The following is a 13,498-nucleotide window of genomic DNA, read 5'->3' as shown; positions in this document are numbered from 1 at the left end:
AAAAAATAGGTAACACTTGTTACAGTTAAGAACTCCTCACCAAAACTACATCTCCATCATGGAAACAGCTTCTTAGTAAGATTTCATTCAAAGTAGAAAAAGTAACCCTTCTCCCGGACGAAAGTTTTTGTAGTCAGATGACCGTGAAGGCCAATGGGCCTCTTGTTTGAGTATAATTTATCATTGGGAATATTTCGATTTTGGTTGGAATTATTAGTATAGGATGACAAGTTGATAGTATGGGCATGTTGATACTGTCTGACCCCTAGAGACTGATTGGGCATTTCCGAAAATGGCCAAGTCGATAATATGAAAATGTTATTTGTAATCACAAAACATAATCCATACGTATACACATTGTTAGATCCTTTATGGGTCATGATCAAAACAAAAGGATACAAGGTTAAACAGAGAGTAAAATTAGACACTAAAAAAGAATAAAGAAAACAAGAAACAAAGAAAATATTTGAACCGAAACAATACACCGAAAATCAACATCCCAAACCTCTGTCTTTGAGTCTTCTGAAAGAAAACCTAGAAAACTACTTACAGAGATGAGAGACTACTTTTGAAACTGATTTTGTTTCTGACTTTGTTTTCAATTATGATGAAAATATTTGCTTTCTTTCCTTGTCGATAATTTCATGTCTCCGATCACACTTTAACAGTCTGTAGAAAACAGAGTCATACCATCCTCACAGGGGCCCATGTTTATTCTCCTACTGCAAAGTGGAATACTGGGGACTCTCTGGAATACTGGGACTCTCTGGAAAACTGGGGACTCTCTGGAATACTGGGGACTATGTGGAATACTGGGGACTCTCTGGAATACTGGGACTCTCTGGAATACTGGGGACTATGTGGAATACTGGTGACTATGTGGAATAATGGGGACTCTCTGGAATACTGGGACATTCTGGAATACTGGGGACTATGTGAAATACTGGGGACTCTCTGGAATACTGGGACTCTCTGGAATACTGGGGACTATGTGGAATACTGGGGACTCTCTGGAATACTGGGGACTATGTGGAATACTGGTGACTATGTGAAATACTGGGGACTCTCTGGAATACTGGGGACTATGTGGAATACTGGGACTCTCTGGAATACTGGAGACTCTCTGGAATTTTGGGGACTATGTGGAATACTGGGGGCTCTCTGGAATACAGGGGACTCTCTGGAATACTGGGGACTATGTGGAATACTGGGACTCTCTGGAATACTGGGGACTATGTGGAATACTGGGGACTCTCTGGAATACTGGGGACTATGTGGAATACTGGGACTCTCTGGAATACTGGAGACTCTCTGGAATACTGGGGACTATGTGGAATACTGGGGACTCTCTGGAATACTTGGGACTCTCTGGAATACTGGGGACTATGTTGAATACTGGGACTCTCTGGAATACTGGGAACTCTCTGGAATACTGGGGACTCTCTGGAATACTGGGACCCTCTGGAATACTGGGGACTCTGGAATACTGGGGACTATGTGGAATACTGGGGACTCTCTGGAATACTGGTGACTATGTGGAATACTGGGGACTATGTGGAATACTGGGACTCTCTGGAATACTGGGGACTATGTGGAATACTGGGGACTCTCTGGAATACTGGGGACTATGTGGAATACTGGGGACTCTGGAATACTGGGGACTATGTGGAATACTGGGGACTCTCTGGAATACTGGGGACTCTCTGGAATACTGGGGACTATGTGGAATACTGGGACTCTCTGGAATACTGGAGACTCTCTGGAATACTGGGGACTATGTGGAATACTGGGGACTGTGTGGAATACTTGGGACTCTCTGGAATACTGGGGACTATGTTGAATACTGGGACTCTCTGGAATACTGGGAACTCTCTGGAATACTGGGGACTCTCTGGAATACTGGGACCCTCTGGAATACTGGGGACTCTGGAATACTGGGGACTATGTGGAATACTGGGGACTCTCTGGAATACTGGTGACTATGTGGAATACTGGGGACTATGTGGAATACTGGGACTCTCTGGAATACTGGGGACTATGTGGAATACTGGGGACTCTCTGGAATACTGGGGACTATGTGGAATACTGGGGACTCTGGAATACTGGGGACTCTCTGGAATACTGGGGACTCTTTGGAATACTGGGGACTGTGTGGAATACTGGGGACTCTCTGGAATACTGGGGACTGTGTGGAATACTGGGACTCTCTGGAATACTGGGGGCTCCCTGGAATATTGGGGATGCTCTGGGACTCTCTGGAATACTGGGGATGCTCTTGGACTCACTGGAATACTTGAGTCTCTCTGGAATACTGGGGACTATGTGGAATACTATAGAGTCTCTGGAATACTGGGAAGTCTCTGGGACTCTTTGGAATACTTGAGTCTCTCTGGAATACTGCAGACGGTTTAGAATACTGGGACTCTGTGGAATACTGGGGACTCTCTGGAATACTAGGACTTTCTGGAATACTGGGACTCTCTGGAATACTAGGGACTCTCTGGGGGACTCTCTGGAATGCTGGGACTCTCTGGAAAACTGGGGACTATGTGGAATACTGGGTACTCTCTGGAATACTGGGGACTCTCTGGAATACTGAGACTCTCTGGAATACTGGGGACTCTCTGGAATACTGGGGACTATGTAGAATACTGGGGACTCTCTGGAATACTACAGAGTATATGGAATACTGGGAACTCTCTGGGGGACTTGCTGCAATCTGTAAGGGATGCCCCTTTTGACCTTCAGCAAGGCACCATTGGGATATCATTTCCCTATCTCCTGCATGAGTTTCGGCTGGAAAAGATGAAATGTCGAAAAATGGAAATATAATATCAGGATCAAGGATTTCGAGCACATATTTTCACTGAAAATCCTCAAACTTTTGAACAGTTTTGTTATCCCTCGAGATAGCGCAGTTAATGCTTATATTTATCGCTTTTAACTTTCATCTTGAACGGCAACCATTTTGCAGAAAACATGGCGTAAGAATATTGACCTACATCGTGGGCAGATCATGAAATGTTATTTATGTTATATACGTACCTGACTTTGGTATTTTATTGTAAATACATCACAGAATGTCGGATGTTTGGTTTTCTCTTTCCTTTATTTCGTCCTCTTCGCGCTAAAGACATGAAATGATTTTCTAACAAAGATGTGAAAAAGCACGGGATCCCTATATACAGTAACGCCGTAGAAATTGCTTGCCACCTAGGAACTTTAATTTTTTATTTGTTTTAAGACAGACAGTGTTATAGGGGTAATCATATATTACAATGCCTCTGCGAGGATTTCAACCTGGAACCACTGGTTTACTAGTCTCGTGATCAACCGATCGGGCAAAAGAGAAATTCTCTCTAGCAGAGCGGCATACTGCTGCTAGGATTTACTAAGGTTACGTTACTCCATGAAAAAACTTGTCCAGAGATGACAGTGATGTTTATGTAGCATGTCTACACAGCCGCCAATTTAACAGTGGTCATTATTTCAATGCTTCAACTAGGATTTGGGACCTCACGTTAACTAGTCTCGCGCTCAACCGATCGGGCTAAAGAGAAATTCTAACCAAGCAGTAAATTGCAGCTAGTATTTTACCAGGGTTACATACAGCTACAAGAAACAGCAATACCAACATATCCAAGAAATCATAAAACAAATTAAAATCCAATAAAACTAGGGCAAATATGAACAAAGATTTACACAGAGACTCAAGAAAAATACCAGGAAAACACTGAAGACCAGATGTTCCCCCTGAGTTAGCATCTTTTGCTTTATCGAGGTTTCAAATGGGCAATACCTTTACAGTTAAATCCGTCTAATATTTTCTGAGAAATATAAATGATTAAATTTAAGAAGCACCTTTTGAATTTTATCTAATTATTTATCCTATAATTACCACTAGATTCGAAAAGCCATATATGAGAAGAATCGACCAGATTACAGACAGATAATAAAAGCCCTCAGTTACGTGAAGGTGAAAAAACAAGTTGTTTACAACCGCCCGTGATACATTCCGCTTTTCGGCAGGAACCTATCATTAATATGCAAATGATCCGTAATGGCGGCCAGTGACACCGCGTGGACACCAACGCTTCAGGACCGCAGTATTGTATACCACGGTATGTATGTGTATATTGAAACAAAGATATCTACATAAATCGCCCATTGAGTCTGTCTTTACTGGTGAGAGATTTTTACAATACATAATCTCTCTGGTTTGTACTCGGGCTGCAATGTGTATTGGAGCTACCCAGTCGTTGGCTGTCAAGACTTGGGCGGTAAATATCCGATAAATTTGTTTATCAAAATTATTTTTTTTATTGTTAATAATAATAATTTTTATCGGTTATCAAAATTTGGAAGTAGAAGTTTTCTTTAATCTTAAAATAAATGTGATGTAATTGATGGTCAGAATGAAATGTAAAGCCATTTTCGTTTAATGCTTGATGTAACCTTTGGTAAATTTGTAATAAGATGTATCACAACATTTTCAGGGATGTGTTTTCATATTGATGAACTATTTCTATAATAAAAAGGGCAGTGGTGGTCGAGTGGTTAAGGCATGTGACTATTTTCATCACTAGCCCTCCACCTCTGGGTCACGGGTTTGAGACCTGTGTGGGCCAGTTTTCAGGTACTCACCACAGTGCGGTGGTGTTTTGACCAGAAACTCTTTACTCTCGCTGCCCAAACCTGGCACATCCTTTAGTGACCCTGACTGTTAATAGGATGTAAAACAATAATAAACAAAATTTCTATGAAATGACATTTTATTTATAAATCAGTTCACTGTTTCTTTGTAATGAACAATGAGATTTATGAGTGTGCTACTATGAGAAGTTAGATACAGTGCAAATTAAACAGTTATGGCATGGCATATTTTATCAACAAAGGATATGATTGACGTAGGATGAAGTCAGAGGTCTATATTTTTCTTGGTCAGTACAATAAAATCATGGACTGAACAATATCAAATGTTATAATTGATTTATCGGTTTATAAAAAAGTAAATAAAAAATGTTGATTAATAACAAAACTTTCAATTAAATTTCTTTGGGGCGTATTAAGTTGGAGGTGTTTTGAAAATTGGACACAAGATGTTTCAAATAAATCAATTCAAAGAAACACCAGGTTTACAACGTTCTTGTTGAAATACTTAAAGTTCTTACTTTGAAAAGAAATCACAGTGAATGAAACATAAGAAAAGTACAGAGATGACAATTTCTAATGGGACATGGTTCATTGTCTCCGGCTAGAAATTTGGTAGCTTCCCATCTAAATACCAGTTAGATCGGGTGAAATATTCAAAATATGCACATCCTTGCTTGGAGAAATTTTTAGAAAAATTGCACAATTATGTTTTTAATATTGATTAAAATCTGTCATACTGTTGTCATTGTAGTCGCCTTTGTCAGTCCCGTACCTCAGTCTCTTAATTCCATTCATAGATTGTAGAGGCAGCCATTGTTGATTGGAGTAATCATTGGGATGGGTTATGTTGGAGATGTTTAGAAAATTGAATACAAGATGTTCTAAAATAAATAAATTTTACAGAAACACCAGGTTAACAATGTTCTAGTAGTGTGCTGTATGATTTTTTTTCTATTTTTTCACATATGTATCCTTTCTGGCCAATAGAAAAAACGAATTTATGATTTAAAATAATAATGGAATATATATAACATTAATGTTTTTTTTTTTTTTTTTATATGAAACATTACTGCTATCAAATTTAAAGGATATCTACTTGATCAAAACTATACTGATCATTAGCAGAAGCTGATCTAGCCTAAATAAGTTTGAACCTTGCACATTACCTAGACATGTTGCTAAGCCAAAAACAATGAAAACATACAGATGACCCCATTTCTAATCAGGGTAAAGAAGGAGTTTGGAATTGATTTTTTGTCAATAGATATTTGCCCTTTTAACCGTGGTTAGGGGGTCTGATACCCTGATAGGCTTGAAACGTTTGACAGCTTATCACATGTTCTCCGAGTAGATATAACTCCTTGTGTATCAGGAGACACTGTGCATTTTTTGGTCCCATTTTTGGAAGGATTTGTTTTACATAGTGTGAGCTGCCAAAACTGCAAAGATTGATATGTTTACTACAAAAAGATGTTGTGAACAAATATGAATGTTTGTTCACTAGTATTGACAAAGAAAAAGACAATGAACATGGATTAAGTAGAATTTACAACACATTTCTTTTCTTTTCATTTTGAAGGTGGTTTGTTGTGGAGCCTCTCAACTTGTAACTGTTGACACGGAAAAAAGAGGTAGGAAATTTTCATAAAACATTTTCAATATTTTGTAAAATCAAAAAGGTATTATGAACTGGCATGAGATTTTGTTAAATATTAAAACACTTTAAATTCAACACTCCTAATTCCCTTTGATTGTGATTGCTATATATAATACTGTATGTATTATCTGTATAGAGACCCAGGGTAGAATAAATATTCTTTGGTATAAATATCAATTGGTTGAACAAGCCTTTATCAAGTGGCTACAAGGGTAACTACTAATTCTAAATAACCTGTAGGGGGAATGAGACACATTCTACAGCCATCAATCGACATATAAAAACATTGTAAACCATCAGATTAATGTTTACAGCTGTCTGCATCTAACCCAGATTTTCAAAAACATTTTTTTCAGTGAATGATATGCCCATCAAAACTTTTAATGAAACATGTGATGATGTTACTGTTCTTAGAAAAGTTACTATCCTGTCTTTGTTTCATAATCATTGTTTAGTGCGGAGGTCACCTTTCTCAGCTTTCATCCATTCATTTTCAAACTTTGTAAGTTTTACTGCTCTAACATGAGATTATGTTTTCATGGACTATGGTTTGATTTGAGACTTAGAGGAGTTATTGCCACTTTTTTTCTGCTTTTTCATTTTGTACCAAGATCTTGATTTGTAAGACACAAGACCCTAGAAATTCCAGCCTAATTCTATAATTCTTTGGAAGGTTTTACCTGAAACCTTGACACCTGATACTAAAATTAACCAGACCTTAGACCCCAGAGACTTGAGACCTGATACTATAATTAACCAGACCTTAGACCCCAGAGACTTGAGACCTGATACTAAAATTAACCAGACCTTAGACCCCAGAGACTTGAGACCTGATACTATAATTTACCAGACCTTAGACCCCAGAGACTTGAGACCTGATACTATAATTTACCAGACCTTAGACCCCAGAGACTTGAGACCTGATACTATAATTTACCAGCTCTTAGACACTTGAGACCTGATACTAAGAGACTTGAGACCTATAATTTACCAGATAGACCTGATACTATAATTAACCAGCTCTTAGACCCCAGGGACTTGAGACCTGATACTATAATTAACCAGACCTTAGACCCCAGAGACTTGAGACCTGATACTATAATTTACCAGACCTAAGACCCCAGAGACTTGAGACCTGATACTATAATTAACCAGACCTTAGACCCCAGAGACTTGAGACCTGATACTATAATTAACCAGACCTAAGACCCCAGAGACTTGAGACCTGATACTATAATTTACCAGACCTTAGACCCCAGAGACTTGAGACCTGATACTATAATTTACCAGACCTTAGACCCAAGAGACTCGAGACATGATGAGTATATTCCAGGTACATATGTTCCCTATATCAGACTTTGGGTATGATTTGTCTGTCTACATATTGATTATATCTGTGTTAATGATCTTCCTTTGATTATTGTGTATTGGTTACATTTAACAAGACTTTTAAGCCTTTGAAGCTGCTATTCATTTGATGTCAGTCCTGCAGGATAACAATGAGGAGTTTATATCAATTCAATGTCATATTTATCATAAATATTACATAATTACGTTAATGAGAATCTCCAAAATCATGTAAAATTTTAAACCTGTCAGTTTGTACAGTGTATTTTGTGAATGGTGTTTTGAAATTTTTATGTAAATCAAACTGAGAACAGAATATCTGTATCCTATTGACTTTATTCAATGATATATGCAATCAAAACCCTGTTTAATCCTGATATGTTCTTCTTTGATATACTCGTAACACCAAATTTGTTGAGGGGCTGCGATAGCTCTGCCAGTTGGTTAGAGCATTGTCCTAAGTAACTCTGGTGAAAATCCAAAATGGATGGTTCAATGCTTTCTTGCCGCATAAGTCTGTGTTTAATGGACCAATCTGCTGTACCCATGGACAAGACTCTTTACACAAAATCCTCAGGATGGTTTGTAATGAACCTCCAGTATGTTGTTCAGTGAGGTAGCCACCCAGTATTGAAAAGAGACAAACCTTCTCCTTGTAAATGCATCAAACTGGACCTGGCTGTATCAAAATGATCCTGACTGTATCAAACTGGTCCTGACTGACTGTATCAGACTGGACCTGACTGACTGTATCAAACTGGACCTGACTGTATCAGACTGGACCTGACTGACTGTATCAGACTGGACCAGACTGTATCAGACTGGACCTGACTGTATCAAACTAGACCTGACTGTATCAAACTGGACCTGACTCTGATACTGGACCTGACTGACTGTATCAAACTGGTCCTGACTGTATCAAACTGGACCTGACTGTGATACTGGACCTGACTGTATCAGACTGGACCTGACTGTATCAGACTGGACCTGGACCTGACTGTATCAGACTGGACCTGACTGTATCAAACTGGACCTGACTGTATCAAACTAGACCTGACTGTGATACTGGACCTGACTGACTGTATCAAACTGGTCCTGACTGTATCAAACTGGACCTGACTGTGATACTGGACCTGACTGTATCAAACTGGACCTGACTGTGATACTGGACCTGACTGACTGTATCAAACTGGACCTGACTGTGATACTGGACCTGCCTGTATCAAACTGGACCTGACTGTGATACTGGACCTGACTGACTGTATCAAACTGGACCTGACTGACTGTATCAAATTGGACCTGACTGTATCAAACTGGACCTGACTGACTGTATTAAACTGGACCTGACTGTGATACTGGACCTGACTGTATCAAACTGGACCTGACTGACTGTATCAAATTGGACCTGACTGTATCAGACTGGACCTGACTGACTGTATCAAACTGGACCTGACTGTGATACTGGACCTGACTGTATCAAACTGGACCTGACTGACTGTATCAAATTGGACCTGACTGTATCAAACTAGACCTGACTGTATCAAACTGGACCTGACTCTGATACTGGACCTGACTGACTGTATCAAACTGGTCCTGACTGTATCAAACTGGACCTGACTGTGATACTGGACCTGACTGTATCAGACTGGACCTGACTGTATCAGACTGGACCTGACTGTATCAAACTGGACCTGACTGTATCAAACTAGACCTGACTGTGATACTGGACCTGACTGACTGTATCAAACTGGTCCTGACTGTATCAAACTGGACCTGACTGTGATACTGGACCTGACTGTATCAAACTGGACCTGACTGTGATACTGGACCTGACTGACTGTATCAAACTGGACCTGACTGTGATACTGGACCTGCCTGTATCAAACTGGACCTGACTGTGATACTGGACCTGACTGACTGTATCAAACTGGACCTGACTGACTGTATCAAATTGGACCTGACTGTATCAAACTGGACCTGACTGACTGTATTAAACTGGACCTGACTGTGATACTGGACCTGACTGTATCAAACTGGACCTGACTGTGATACTGGACCTGACTGACTGTATCAAACTGGACCTGACTGACTGTATCAAATTGGACCTGACTGTATCAGACTGGACCTGACTGACTGTATCAGACTGGACCTGACTGTATCAGACTGGACCTGACTGTGATACTGGACCTGACTGTATCAAACTGGACCTGACTGTGATACTGGACCTGACTGACTGTATCAAACTGGACCTGACTGTGATACTGGACCTGCCTGTATCAAACTGGACCTGACTGTGATACTGGACCTGACTGACTGTATCAAACTGGACCTGACTGACTGTATCAAATTGGACCTGACTGTATCAAACTGGACCTGACTGACTGTATTAAACTGGACCTGACTGTGATACTGGACCTGACTGTATCAAACTGGACCTGACTGACTGTATCAAATTGGACCTGACTGTATCAGACTGGACCTGACTGACTGTATCAAACTGGACCTGACTGTGATACTGGACCTGACTGTATCAGACTGGACCTGACTGTGATACTGGACCTGACTGTATCAAACTGGACCTGACTGTGATACTGGACCTGACTGACTGTATCAAACTGGACCTGACTGACTGTATCAAATTGGACTTGACTGTATCAAACTGGACCTGACTGTGATACTTGACCTGACTGTATCAAACTGGACCTGACTGTGATGCTGGACCTAACTGTGATACTGGACCTGACTGACTGTATCAAACTGGACCTGAGTGTGATACTGGACCTGACTGTATCAAACTGGACTTGACTGTGATACTGGACCTGACTGTATCAAACTGGACCTGACTGTGATACTGGACCTGACTGACTGTATCAAACTGGACCTGACTGACTGTATCAAATTGGACCTGACTGTATCAAACTGGACCTGACTGTGATACTGGACCTGACTGTGATACTTGACCTGACTGTATCAAACTGGACCTGACTGTGATGCTGGACCTAACTGTGATACTGGACCTGACTGACTGTATCAGACTGGACCTGACTGTATCAAACTGGACTTGACTGTGATACTGGACCTGACTGACTGTATCAAACTGGACCTGACTGTGATACTGGACCTGACTGACTGTATCAAACTGGACCTGACTGTGATACTGGACCTGACTGTATCAGACTGGACCTGACTGTGATACTAGACCTGACTGTATCAGACTGGACCTGACTGTGTCAAACTGGACCTGACTGTATCAAACTGGACCTGACTGTATCAAACTGGACCTGACTCTGATACTGGACCTGACTGACTGTATCAAACTGGACCTGACTGTGATACTGGACCTGACTGTATCAAACTGGACCTGACTGTGATACTGGACCTGACTGACTGTATCAAATTGGACCTGACTGTATCAAACTGGACCTGACTGACTGTATCAAACTGGACCTGACTGTGATACTGGACCTGACTGTATCAAACTGGACCTGACTGTGATACTGGACCTGACTGTATTAGAGTGGACCTGACTGTCCATAGGGGGATAGATACAGCCAACCAACATACAATTTTTGATATAATGCTGCTTTTCGTGTAATGAATATGGTGGCAGTGTAGTAGATTTAGATTCTCTGTTTAACAGTGGTAAACTCACGTTTTCTATTCCTATATTTATTTCTGGATCCTACACTAGACAACTGTCTGGCAAAATATCTGCCATTATCTGCCGTAGAAATCGGAGGAAACTCAGGCTATATTTGGTGGTACTCATCTCCACCATATGTTTTACATGACAGCCGTATTTCAATTTTGTATCGAGGATATCAATATATCATCATCTTCTTAAATAACAGTACATTGGGACCTACATTAATTTTGCTTGTATTTAAAAAAATCTGTAATGGTTGAATATTGTAAATATCATCTTTACAAATATTGCATACTTAAGCATTGGTGAAGTTAATCTACAACGTAACAGCTGCGAATGTCCTTCAGTCACTTAAAAGAACTATTGAAAATTAAAGTAATTATAGAACTAGAGAAATCTAATTTAAATGCTTTTTACTTGTTATAGATAATCAGCTTTAACAAGTTTTTGATAATATTCAGTACTTAAGATCTAATAGGAGTGAAATATCCTAAGCAGTTTGAAACTACAAGGACAAATGACCATTTGAATAATGAAACGCTGATAATTACTTTGTGATAGCATAGAAGAGAGACTGCATTAGCATGACCCTAAAGTGCTTGCTTGTGTAATTTGAATATATAAATATATGAAGTCTGCACCTGTCACTTATAAATCTAAAGTGTTTTATAATATCTGGGTTAAGGATGTATGCTGCATTACTGCTATGTATATTCTTTGTAAAAGAGCTCAGCTTTTAAAAATTAGAAAAAAAACTCTCACATGTATGTATTTGAAATATGAAGAAAACCTACCAGTAAAAAAAAGACAGAAATTATTAAATAGATATTTTTTATCTACCGGTAGCTGCAAATCGATAAATTATGTTTTGTATTTTTTTATGAAAAATCTGTATTTCATTTAATTGAAGCATATATTCATTCAGACTTGGTATATATAAATCTAGATTCTGATATATATTGGTTTATTTTCACAATTTATCACCACACACAAAATCCCAACAATACCAGAGCATGTGATTACCGGGGCGGGTTGTAACGGTATGTTATACCTGTATTGTGCTAAACATATGTATCAGTCCCTGAAATGATCACGATGGAATCTGCATTGAAAATGAGGCAGTTAGTTACCAAACCATTAGAGACATAGTTATCTTATCTTGGTGTTTAAATCTGTGTGATAACCATAATATCTTTAAATAGACACACATTACACTGGAATTAGGCGTAAAAATATTCCATTGTATAAATTAAATAAATTGAGATTGAAAATAGCTTGGATTTATTGTGTGAGTAGAATTTTAAGATGTTGTATGAAGCTGATTGATTTTATAATGCCTTTCACATGTATGAATAACAATTTCATGGTGAAAGTTCCTCATACAATAGTCAGATTTTGATAGTATTTTGAGGAGATTGAACCCTGTAAAAGTAAGCAGTCATTAACAGACCCATATTTTGATTTTCTGTTATGTAACATATTCATCATCATAAACAAAGAAGAAAAAACAGACAAAATACAAAAATTATAATAATGGTATGTCTAATTCCTGAGGTCTTCACAATTCACTTTTACATTTGTTACTAAAAAGTATCTATTTGAAAGATGAACACCTTTAATGAAAAAAAATGATTTCAGAACATAAAAGTTGAAATGATCAAATTCAAAAGCCAGATAAATTGTACATTCCTTAATATTGCTTGATGTTATTGATATGAAGGAAATATTCAAAATATTTGAAATGGAAAAAATAAGATACTGTCAATTGATTAGTTTTGGTGTTGGTTTTATTTTCATGGTATTCATGGTAAATCTCAATCCACAAAGTCATATGTCCAGGGATAAACAGACAAAAATTGTCATGGATTTTCATACTAGTGGGTTTTATCAGCAAGGGGTTATCATTGCTATCAAGAGCAAACAAGCATGCATGTTTAAAAAACCCCAGGAAATTTGAACCCCAAAAAGTATATGATTTTACAACATTAGAATGTGGAACTGTATTAGAAGTCTTCTGGACAAGGATTCAACGTATTGAGGTCTGAAAAAGGGTTGTTTATGTGGCTTTTTTCAAGGTATTACGGTAATAGAAGTTGTTAAGTGGAACTCTTCTTAGGAGTTATAAATGGTGCATTGTTACAAATTGCCTTAAGATTAAAATGCTTCAGCTTTATTATACATGAACCATGATTTCT

This window comes from Ylistrum balloti, unplaced genomic scaffold, assembly GCF_031769215.1.
Source record: "Ylistrum balloti isolate Yb309-2 unplaced genomic scaffold, AGI_CSIRO_Ybal_v1 Utg371358, whole genome shotgun sequence".
Lineage (NCBI taxonomy): Eukaryota > Metazoa > Mollusca > Bivalvia > Pectinida > Pectinidae > Ylistrum > Ylistrum balloti.
This window is presented reverse-complemented; position numbering follows the sequence as displayed.